Genomic DNA, 12,612 nt, shown 5'->3' with positions numbered 1-12,612 from the left:
ACATCACCCGACTTCAGTCCGGCTTCTGCTCATCTGCTGCTGAAACCCTCATTCAAGAAAGGTGACACAGCTATACCTGGAACTCGAGACTGAAGTGGGCCAAGTGAATCATGCACCAGTAGGAGACCATTTAGGGGATCGGGATCATTGTATCGTAAGGTTTTGGCTGACTATGGAAAAGGACAAAGAGCAATCCAGAGTAAGAATAATTAACTGGTGGAAAGCCAAATTCAGTGGGGTAAGAATGGAACTGCGGTGAATAAATTGGAGTCCAAAGCTGGCTCGAAAACTGGTAGATGAAGAATGGGCGAGCTTCAAATAAGAGATAGTCTGGACACAGTCAAGGTATATTCCCTCAAAGGAGAAAAGTAGAGCAAACAAATCCAGAGTTCCCTGGATGTCAAAAGAGGTAGAAATTAAGATAAAGAAGAAAAAGTGTGCTTATTACAGATGCCAGCTAGAAAATACTATTGAGAATCAGGCTGAATATAGAAGGACCAGGGGGAAGTGAAAAAGCAAACAAAGGAAGCAAAGCGAGAAAATGAAAAGAAAATGACAGCTAGCATTAAAGGAAATCCCAACGTTTTCTATAGACATGTAAATAGCAAAAGGGTGGTAAAAGGAGGAATAGGAATGATTAGAGACCGGAAAGGGAATTTATACATGGAGGCAGAGAGCAGAACTGAGGTATTAAATACATACTTTGCATCTGTCTTTACCAAAGAATAAGATAGAACCCAAGAAATGTTAAAAGAGGTGGTAAGTCAGACGCTGGAAGGGTTTAAAATTGATAAAGCGGAGGCATTATTTAGACTGTCTGTACTTTAAGTGAATAAAGCACCAGGACCAGATGAGATGCATCCAATAATACTGAGGGAAGTGACAGTAGAAATCGTAGAGGCACTGGCCATAATTTTTCTGTCTTCGTTACACTCGGGGGTGTTGCCAGAGCACTGGAGAATTTCAAACGTCATACCCTTATAAAACAATGGTGTAGCTATAAGACCAGCAACTACAGACCAGTCAGTTTAACCTCAGTGGTTGGAAACCTCTCGAACAAATAATGCTAGTGTGGGCGAGTCATGTATCCGTAGGCGTTAACTGAATTGGAATTGAAGGTCAACTTTAATATATTTCAACCGTTCTTCTTTAAACCGAAGAAAGCCTGTTTCAGCTGGTTTCTTTGCCTTATAATTGAAAAGCAGTGAACAGGAATTCACCAAGAGGGAGCTGAAAACACGGTGTGTTTAACATTAAACCGTTACATTAAGACAAGATGAAAGATGAAAGCTGAAAGGGAACCCTAGACCCCGTTCTCACCTGGTCGTAACAGTGCCACACTTCAGGGAAGACCTGGGGGCACTGGAGAGAGCACAGAAAAGATTCACGAGAATGGTCCCAGGGATGAGGAACTTCAGTTCTGAAGATAGATTGGAGAAGTTAGGACTGTTTCCCTTGCGGAAGACAAGGCTGAGAGGTGATTTGATAAAGGTATCGAAAATCATTAAGTGTCTGGACAGAGTAGATAGAGAGAAAATATTCCGACTCGTGAAAGGATCAGGAACGATGGGGCACAGGTTTAAAATATTTGGTAAGAGAAGCAAAGGCGACATGAGGAAAAAAATTTTCACGCAGCGAGTGGTTAAGGTCTGGAATGCACTGCCTGAGAATGTGGTGAAGGCAGGTTCAATTGAAGCATTCAAAAATAAATTAGACTGTTATATGAAAAGGAAGAATGTGCAGGATTATGGGGAGAAGACGGGAAAATGGTACTAGGTGAATTGCTCTTTCGGAGAGTCGGTGCAGACATGATGGGCTGAATGGCCTCCTGTGCTGTAACAATTCTGTAATTCTATGATTCATGCTTTCATCACCTCTAGACGTGACTATTCCAACACACTACTGGCTGGTCTCCTACATTCTACTCTCTGTAAACTTGAGGACATACAAAACTCTGCTGCCCATGTCATAACTCACACAAAGTCTCGTTCCGTGATCACTAACCTATGTTGGCTTCTGGTCAAGCAATACTTTGATTTTAAAATTCTCAGCCTCGTTTTCAGTCCCTCCATGGCCTCACCCTCACGATCTCTGTAATCTCCCCCAGCCTCACAATCCTCCGAGATATCTACACTCCTCTAATTCTGGCCTCTTGGACATCCCTGATTTTCGTCTCTCCACCACGAGCATCGGTACCTTCAGTTACCTAAGCCCCAGGTTGTGGAAGACCCTCGCTAAACCTCTCCACCTATCTTCCCTCCTTTTATAAACTCCTTAAAACCTATCTTTTGACCAAGCTTGTGGTCATCTGACGTAATATCCCCTGTTGGTTCTCAGTGTCATACTTTTTTCTCCAATGCCCCTACGATGAATGGGCTGTATAAATATAAGTTGTTGTTGAAGTTTGCCAAGCATGATTTGCCATTAGCAGACCCCTACTGCTTTCTGCTCATTATCCCATGTTTTTCCAAGAAATATATATTTGTGTCTGGGATGCAACCCCAAGAAATGTCCCCAGACTCAGACTGACTGGCCTTTAGTTACAGGGTTTACTCTATCTCCCCTTTTTAAACAGGGTGCAACATTTACAACCCTCCAGTCCTCCGTCATCACTCCCAGGTCCAAGGAGGATTGGAAGATTCTGGCCAGTGCCTCTGCTATTTCCACCATTCCTTCCTCTCGCAACCCTCATGCATCCCATCCAGACTGGGTAAATGTTCTACTTTATTCTGGTACAAAAAGTGCTGGATTGAAAGTTGTTAACTGAACCTGTTTGCTCAGTGACTGTAATTGATGACAGTCTTCATGTATCCTAATTGTGTCTCTGGAGAGTTTCCCTCTTCTATTAATAAGGGACTCCATTCAATGTGTTATCCCATAGTGTCAGCAAGAACATCACCCGTGGCACTTACAGGGATCAGTAGCTCCAGCGAAAGGGAGAGGATAGATCAGAATCTGAGAACAACAGATTGGAATATTACAACAACGGACAGGAGTTTCATCTGGGAGTTTGACTATCTTTCTGCAAATTATGATCGGCTATCATTAACATCTCGGATCAGATACATACTTTTGATTATTCAACACATTTACTATCCCATCCTAGCTATTGTTGGTGTTCCTGGTAAGTCTCTCGATCCGGCTATTAATTCTATAAAGCGTGTTTAACTGCATTACTGCTCTTGTTATTTATTCTCCCCTCCTTGCTGCTGTTATTACTCCTGATGAGTCTATAATACTGGCTACGGACTCTAAAAACTGTTGCTAACTGTATTACTGTACGTGTAATTTACTCTCATCATTGCTGCTGTTCGTGTACATGGTAAGTCCATGTATGGAGCTATGAGAGTGTATACCACTTTTTCTCCGAATTACTGTTCTTGTCATGTTAGTATTGAGTTCCCATCACGATCTCTGTTCCCTATCTACTGACTCCATCCCCCTCTCTGGGTAGTATCTTAGGCTGAACAAGACTGCTCACAATCTTGGTGATCCCTTTGACCCCGAGTGAGTTTGGGCCTCATATCCTCTCCAGTATCAATCCTATCGACTACCAGCTCTATAATATTGTCCTCTTTATCAATCCATCAGCTGCAGAAACACTAATCCTGCCATTGTAAAATCCAGGCTCGACTACCCTAATGTTACACTTGTCAGCCTCCCAGTTAGAATCCTCCATGGACAACAGCCCATGCAAAGCTCTGCTGCCTAACTCACATTAAATCCCACTTATCCATTTATATACATTGGCTCCTTAGTCTGGGAGCACCTCATTTTTAAATGATCACATCTCCAATTTCTCTATGTATTTCCCACATTCCTACGTGTTACCCTTTAAGTATTTATCCAATTCCCTTTTTATAGTAAATTTCTGTCCCTCTGTCTCTCTCCCTGGCCCTGCTTTTGGGCACAGTTGAACCTATGGTGCCAGAGCGACAAACCCAGAAACTATACAATGGTGTGGGAAATGCTGCCAGACACTTCCGGCATGTGCCTCATGGAGGTGCTTGTTGGGCCGGGCATCTGGCAGCTTTGACACAAATTTTAGTAACATGGTCTGTGCCTGTGCGATGTCCGCCTGTGTTCAGCACTCTCAGCTAAACACGTATTTAACAGCACGAGGAACCACCCCTCACCCCACTAAACCCCTAAGATTACACAGTGAAGTGAATATATCAATTTCACCCTCATGTGCACTGACTGCCTGTGTTCAGCACTCTCAGCGAAACATATATTCAACAGCACGGGGAACATCCCCAATCCCCACCAAACACCTAACATTACACAGTATGGTGAATACATCATATTCACCCTCAGCAAGGAGAAGCAGGATGAGACATCACGTGGTTTTGTCAGGATAGCGGGATTTCTGATGGTGTAGATGTCTCTGTGTGGTCCCCATGTCAACGGGGAGAGGTACAGGAACTGAAAGAACTCTCACTCCATGTATGTAGAGTTGGTGTGTTGTACATCATGTTGGTGAATGTCCACTATCCTGGTAGCAGCCAATATACCTTCATTACCTTCATTCTGAAGTAGTCGGTCATTTCTATTCCACGGAGAACCAGAATGTGCTGTCTGGGAGACAAGGTCGGTCCCCTCTATACACAACTCATGTTTATAAACCCCGGCACCAACCAACCAAAGCTTACTCTGCATCTGAACCTGTTTTTGTTCTTAGTGCTGTACCTGTCCTGGGAGTGTTTAATTCAACAATGCAGAGGGAGCTTTATTTTGTATCTACAGTTATTTTTCCCTTTTCTAACCCAGTTTTATGTTTGTTTTTGTTTATGGACTTTAACCCGCAGGTCCCCATTATTGTGCTTCTGGGGGCCTTATTCTCCAGGCCCCCTTTTATTGTGCTTGAGGGGGGCTTTAATCCACATGCCCCCTTTTTATACTTAAAAACAAAATAACATTATTAAAAACAGGTAAACAAAATAAAACTCGAATTAAAATAGTATTGTCTGAATCGATGATGCACTCCAGTCCCTGTGCAGCCCACCGGTCGCAGAAGGCCTCATGCATACCAGCATAAACCGCATGCACCTTCTCCAGTGAACACTGGGCACGAATCTAACTGCAGAAGAGGGGCAGGAAATCAAGGGGCATGGACTCCTCAATGGCCCGCAGCCTGGACCTGTGAATTGCCACCCTGGCCAGGCCCAGCAGCAGACTGACGAGGGGATCCTCCTCTTGGCCCTCGCCCGCTGCAGCAGGTGCGAAAAGATCAGGAGTGTGGGACTGAAGTGCAATCCAAACTTGAGGAGCAGTCCCTTCAAATATTCCAACAGGGTCTGCAACCTCGCATACTCCATATAAAGATGGAACACGGAATCATTCTGGCCATAGAAATTGCAGGGGGTCTGGGAGTCAGTGAACCTGCTTAAAAGTCTATTACAGGTGACTGCCCTGTGCATGACCCTGCACCCCAGGTCCCCGATGTAAATGGAGTGGACTCCCACGTGGAGAGACCTCCACTGGGGATTCCCCTCGCCGGCAGATGGCAACACGGACTGCCAGGTCTTGTCTGGGCGGCTGACGAGGGCGAGGAAGTGGAGAGTGTGCGGGAGCAGCCTGTACAGGAAATCCCTCCACGCCATTTGGAATGGGACGGAGGACATTTCCGAGAGGCGGTTCAGGTTCTGTGGGACGGGCTCCAGAGGAAAGTTTCAAGGCATGGGTTCAATGAACAACTCCAGATGAGCACAGTTTATCTTGGCCGGGAGCACTCCACTCTACTGAGCCCCCTGGGCACCCGCAGTGAGGGACGTCCAGGGGCTTTGGCTACTCCTCGGTCTGCCCCCGGAGCCAGCAGCCTGGACCCCCGAAGCGCTCTCCTCCACCGGTGAGGTTGTGTCTTGACTGGAGGTGACCGTGTTCCAAACTCTGAATAGATCCCGGTTAAACACAGGCAACTCCCTCAGAGAGGCACGGCTAACGTTCTCCACCGGCAGCTGCATGTCGTCTTGAAGACAGTGACAGTGGTGGAAAAAATACGTTACCAGTACACACCATACATGATCTGGGAGGGCGCTCGATGTACAGGTAACTTGCAGGGTCCGAAGGCGGAGAGTCGTAGCCTGTATGCAGATGCACACCAGCGAGTGTTCGCCCTCCTCAGTTGGGAGACTCAGGACCGTGGCAGGGACCCAGTGTTTCCTCTTCATCCCAGAACAAATCTTCTTCTTGGTGGCAAATACAGGGGTAGGGGCCAAAGCGACCAACTGGTACCACAGCATCGAAGCTACCAGTTGGTTTGTGACCAGCACTCGGTCCCTGTAGAAAAGAATGTCGAGCATTCCTGTCCAGTGCCCCAGCCGAGTGGTAACTTTCACCTCCAACTCCTGCCATTTTGACGGCCAGGCTTTCTCAGCAGAGCTCTGGTGGACTCCCACATAGAGGAGGAGTGCGGTGATCTATACAAAAGGTGCTAAATCCTCTGGTAGGGAGTCCACCAGCCACTAACCCACCAGGAGTCTGGAACATTTCAGTCAATTGATCCTTGCAGAGGACCTGGCCGAAAAGGTCTGCGAGCAGTCCCACATCCTCTGGAAGTCAATGGGATCTATGACTGCGAGGAGCACGTATTCAGTGTAAGCCGAGTGGACGACTCCATAGTCGGCCCACACGCTGCCATACCCATGAACCTCCTGCTAGCAGGCTTGGAATGGCTCCACACAGATGGTGCACAATTGGCCGGATATGGGACACCCCTGATGCACTCGCTTCAGAAAGCGAAGGGGCACCAGCAAGGACTTAACTTTGACCAAACACTCTGTGGCTGCATATCAAAGTCGGACCCGGGCAAAAAAAAGCCGCCCAAGTCCGAATGCGCACAAAGGTAGTCATCATAGATCCTGTCCAACACCTTCTCCTGATCGAGGGAGAGACAGGCGACCGACAGAGCAGTCCTCTGGGAAAGATGGATCAGGTCCTGGACCAGGTGGATGTTGTCCTGCATGGACCGGCACAGGACTATGTAGGACTCGTCGGGGTGGACCAGCATGTGAACCAGCACGGAGCCCAGGCGCGTAGACATAGCCCAGGCAAAGATCTTATAATCCGTGCTGAGGAGGGAGACTGGACTCCAGTTTTTAAGCATGCGGAGATCACCCCTCTTCAGGAGGATGATAACTGCCCTGCGGCACGAGAGGGGCATCTCCCCGGTCGACATTCTATCCCCCAGGACTCTCGTAATTGTCCCCCAGAAGGTCCAGGAACGTCCTGAGAACTCCACAGTCTGCCAGTCCAGCCCATGGGATTTGCCCCTCGAGAGCTGGTGAAGGGCGCCGGTCAGCTCCGCCAATGTGAGCAGAGCCTCCAAACGTCCCACAAAGCTCTGTGTGCACCCTTGCTGGACGGATCCAGAGAGAACAATGCACTCTAATAGGTATGGACCAGGAGGCCCATTCCCTCTGAATCCGTGATGAAACTACAGTCATCGGCCAAAAGTTCAATGAGCTGCGCTTGGACTCCCCGCCCCCCCTCCATATCTTCCAGGAAGAGCCCTGCATCACAGGGCCTGCGTTGCCTTCATAGAGGGGTTCCTTCTCATTTGCCCTCTTGGGCGTGGAGGCTCAGAGAACTCCATGTCAGTAGAGGCCTCCGCCTCCACACCCTCATGTTTTTTACTTACCCTTGGCCTGAGTCTAGACCCTCAGGTGAGTTCCCTGGGATCGGGCTTTGGCTGAGCTCTGGCTCGTGTTGTGCCATGGTGTCCAGGGGACGAAACGCTTGATGTTTATTTTTCCTCCGTGTCTTCCTTCCACCCAGGCAGGCACCTACCTCCCAGTGGTGAAAACCACAGCCTCCGAAACTGACTGAGCACTGTCTGTTGGATGTGTAGGGGGAATGGGAGGAGATGCTGTGGTGTTACCCTGGGCTGCCGAGGTGCATTTGGCGGCAGGAAGGTTGGGGCAGTTCTTACGAACGTGACCCAGCCCCTTGCAGATATGGCATCGCACCCCGTCCGAATTCCAGAAGACACGGTAGGCCAGACCCTGGAATTCCACACTGAAGTGGCCCAACAAAACCTCCTCCCACGTCAGCTGAATAAATTGCTGGAGGTGGAAGGAGCAGATATGCTGGAGGCTGTTTTCCTGAAGACCGAGTGGGACTGGAGTGATCCCTGACCTCGCCTCCCCCCAGATGCTGCAGCTGGGGGAAGAGGAGCGCACTGGGAATGAAGGCTGGGACGTTTGATGGCATTATCTGTTGTGCAGTGGCCACCAGCGGTTCCACGGCTGGAAGGTTCCCTCCCCCACCACTGTGAGCCCCTTATTCAGGGTCAGGGACACCACCTGCTCGGTCTTCAGATGATCACAGCATTCCTGTAGATCTTTGAGACTGCCACAATGGCCGACGGGCCGACAACCTCGGCCATTGCCTTTACATAAGCCTCTATTGACATATTGATGTGAGGATAGCTCTTTACCCCCATTTACTAGACGTAATTAATTGAAAGGGTGACGGGGTCACATGGGCGGCCACAGAGTCCAGAGCCGCATGGGTATGAGAGGGTGCCACCACCGGTGATGATGAGCATGCCATGGATTCAAGAGCCAAAACCACCCCGAGTTGTAGGCTTGCAAAATAAAAAAAACAAACAAGAGTTTACACGAAATAACGTCTGAACAACAAGCAGGTTTGGGGAGAGACTGAGTGTATACCGGAAAGGGGAACGACAGACTGTAAGCGATGACTTTGCTTTAAGGGTGGTACTCAGAGCACACCAAACAGTCCAGAGTAACACTCCTGGTCTTCTGGTCTTCCGGTCTTCTGGTTGTGCGAGGGATCTTTACCTGGGTCAGCCAAAGCTGCAATCCATCAGCGCCCTCCGGGCTGATCTGCAGCAGGTCCTCCCACAAAGTTCTGCGCGTGTCCTCGCTGGACGGATCTGGAGAGCTCATCGCACTGTGATAAATACGGACCAGGAAGCCCATTCCCTTCGAATCCGTGATGGAGGATCCGTCGTCGGGCAGCAGCTCGACGAGTTGCTTACGGACACCCCGCCATTTTTCCAGCTAGTAGCAGAAAGGTGATGCACGGTCCAAATCTTCCAGGCTCTGGATCCGCGACCTCACGTACACGCCTCGGGAACCTATCAGCTGCAGGTCCCTCAGCGCGCACTTCCTCTCCTTGTACACCTGCCACAGAGCCGGGTGCGCGACGGCATGACCGAGGCGGGACTCCAGGTCGAGCACCTCCCTCTCTCGGTGCCCGATCTCGGCTTCCCGCCTCTTGGTCGACTCCTGTGCGTACTCCTGACAGACGACGCGAATGTGAGTCTTGCCCACAATCCACCATAGCCTCAAGGAGGGGAAGCCCCATTGCTCCCTTCTCCAGTCGGCTCAGAATCGATGGAAAGAGTCCATCGCTCGTCCTCCAGCAGCTGGTTGTTAAAGCGCCAGTACGCGGAACCTGCCCGCGTGCAGAGCGGAATGAACTCCGCCCACACCCGGTGGTGGTCCGAGCACGGTACCAGCCGCACGGATGCCGCCAAAACGCGGGAGACGTACGCCTGTGAAAGGTAGAGGCGGTCGATTCGGGAACCTCCTCCTCCAGACGTCCACGTGAAGGCGCAGGAGGCGGGATGGCGATTCTGCGAGACGTCCACCAAGTTGAGGCAGTTAATCAGTTCCATCAACTTCTCCACCGACGCTTGGCCGTGCTGGGGACCGGAGCGATCCCCCACCTCGAGGGTGCAGTTAAAATCCGCCCCCCCCCCGAGGATGATGCACTCGCCGCTATCGATGGAGCTCAAGAGAACTGACACTTCTTCAAGGAAGCACGCATGCTACGCCCGGGCCTGGTCGTGTACACGTTCACAGGGTGGAACGGCATGCTACCCAGGCGAACGGCGAGGTGGAGCAGGCAGACCGGCACTAACTCCTTGACCCCCAAGATCTCTGGCTGAAAAGTCAGGGCTAACAAGATAGCCACCCCACTAGAAATAGGGGAGAGGTGACTCATGGAGACCCCACCCTGCCACTCCAGGAGCCAGGTGGCTTCGTCTCCCAGAACGGTGAGGGTTTCCTGCAGAAAGCTCACCCCATATCTCCCTTCGCTGAGGACTTTGAGATTGTGAAATCTGCGGTGAGACCCCCGGCTGCCGTTGATGTTGAGGCTGGCTATGGTTACCTTCATGTCAAAGGTACTTAAAACCGTCACCAACACCTCACTGTGAGGAGGGAGTGGAAGTGCACCTAGGCCTTCCACTCCCCCAGCAACCCATTGAGGAGCACATAAAAACGGCGCCTTCAACCAGTTTCACATCCGTGCCCTTGCCCGCTTTCTTGACGGCGGCATGGACGAACTGGATGATCAGCGCCAGATTCGACCAAAGGCCGAGGGCCAGCTGAACTTTATTGCGGCAACCCCTGCAAGCCACAAGGAAATCCCAGAGTTCAGACGTGAGGATGAGAGGAGATTCGGTGGGAGGCATGAGGAACTCCACCACCTCATTGGTGATGGAATCAAGGTCATCCTCTGTGCCCACACCGAATCCCCATCCTCCTCATGGTCATCACCACCAGCGGCTGACACATCCACCAAACACTGTGAGGCAGACGCCCCGGCCGCGCCAACTGGTCCCATCTCCGTCATGATCCCACACCCAGGATCGATGGCAGAGGAGTCCTCGCTGGGTTCGACAGTGAAACTGGAGACTGTGGGCGCTAGCAGTTCAGGACCACCCTCCACCTCCTTCCCCAGGCCAATGGGTGGTCCCGGGGAGACGGATTGTCCCGACTCCGGAAATCCAGCCACAGCGGAGAGTGGAGACGGAGAGAGGAGGCCATCTCCCGCTCCGCCAGCACCCACAGGCCCAGATGATGGGGCAGCAGTCTCGGTTATAACCGGGTAAGGTGTCTCCTAGTTGGTGGTAGACTCCCGCTGGGAGGGCCGACCCTTTGGGGCCTCGCCCACCCCTCCACCCAGGGCACCCGACCCAGTGGAAGTCGCAGAATGGGCGGCATCCCCAGGATTCCCCAACACAAGCAGGGCCCAACTTACTCCTTCAGGAGTGGCCTCATGTACAGCTGCCTTGCCGTCCCCTCCATCCTGAGGAATAGGGAGCTCTTGCACAGCCATTGTTGCCTTGGTGGTGGCGGGAGGGGAACCCTGGGGACCCGAAACAGGAGACAGCTCCCCTCCAACAGATGGGCCCTGCATCTCAGGGTCCTGTGTTACATCTGTGGAGCGGTGCCTTCTCCTCTTTTTCCCAGTTGGGTGCTGAGGCTGTGAGACCTCCATGTCATCAGAGGCCTCTACTTCCGCACTGTCTTATTTTTTATTCACCCTGGGCCTGAGCCCATCCCTGGGGCAAGTGGGCTCCCCGAGATCGGGCTTTGGGCTGAGCTGAGACTCGGGTTTTGTCAATATGTCCAGGGGACGCACCTTGCAATGTTTATTTTTCTTCCACACCTTCCTTCCACTTGGACGGGCACTCCGCACCTTGCTGGTGGCCGTGAAGACCACAGCCCCCTGTACCAACTGAACAGTATCTGGTGGAGTTGTAGAGTGGGGAAGGAGGTGTGGAAGGAGGTGCAGCGGCGCCACCCTGGGCTGCCGAGTTGGAGTTGGCAGCCGTGAGATTGGGGCAGTTCTTGAAAACATGCCCCATCCCCTTGTAGACATGGCACCGTGCCCCGTCCAAGGTCCAGAAGATGCGGTAGGCCATCCCCTGGAACTCTACATTGAAATGGCCCTCTATGACCTCCTCCCGCGCCAGCTGTTTGAATAGCTGGCGGCGGGAGGAGTACACATGTCAGAGGCTGTTCTCCCGAAGACCGAGCGGGGACTGGAGTGAGCCCCGTCTTCACTTACACCAGATGGTGAAGGTGGGGAAGGAGGAGCGCACCAGGAATGAAGGATAGGACGTTAGATAAAATGACCCTTTGCGCAGTGGCCTCCAGGGGATCCACTGGCAGAAAGGTCCCGCCCACGGTGAGCCCCTTGCTCAGAGCCAGGGACACCACCCGCTTGGTCTTCAGGAAAAACACTGCCTTCCCATACATTTTAGAGGCTGCAACAATGACCGAAGGGCCGACAACCTCGGCCATTGCTTTAACACATGCCTCTATCGTCATGTTCGAATGGACGTAGCTCTTGACCCGATGTTTTGCTGTTATTAGTGCAAATGGTGACGGGGCAACAGCTGCAGCAGCCTCAGCAGCATACGTGCGAGAAGGCCGCACGACCGGTGAAGAGGGACTTCCCATGGGGTCGCAGAGCCACGCCCACCCTTAATAAATAAACTGTCAGCTATTAAACTAAAGCAATATGATGGGAGGGGTGTAGAGAGGAATAAGGGTGGAAATGAAAAGGACAAGGAGAGGAGAGGATAGACAGCCATGTGTTGGAAGGGAGAGTTGAGCTGCGAGGATGTTTCTGTAGTTTGGTGGTTGGAGCACCTTACTTCAGAGTTCACAGTCCTGTCTTCCAGTTAGGGGAGGGTTCTTCGTCTGGGTCGGCTAGAGCCGCCCGGTTCTCTCCTTTTCCTCTGTACTGTAAAGGCTGTGAAGACTTTCTTCACCCAGGCAGCTCCAGCTGTCCCAAGCCACTCAGTCGGGGGTGGGGAGGGAGCCCCTTCTGTGAAGGATGGCAGAT

This window comes from Heterodontus francisci, unplaced genomic scaffold (assembly GCF_036365525.1).
Source record: "Heterodontus francisci isolate sHetFra1 unplaced genomic scaffold, sHetFra1.hap1 HAP1_SCAFFOLD_214, whole genome shotgun sequence".
Lineage (NCBI taxonomy): Eukaryota > Metazoa > Chordata > Chondrichthyes > Heterodontiformes > Heterodontidae > Heterodontus > Heterodontus francisci.
Note: the sequence above shows the minus strand (reverse complement) of the source record.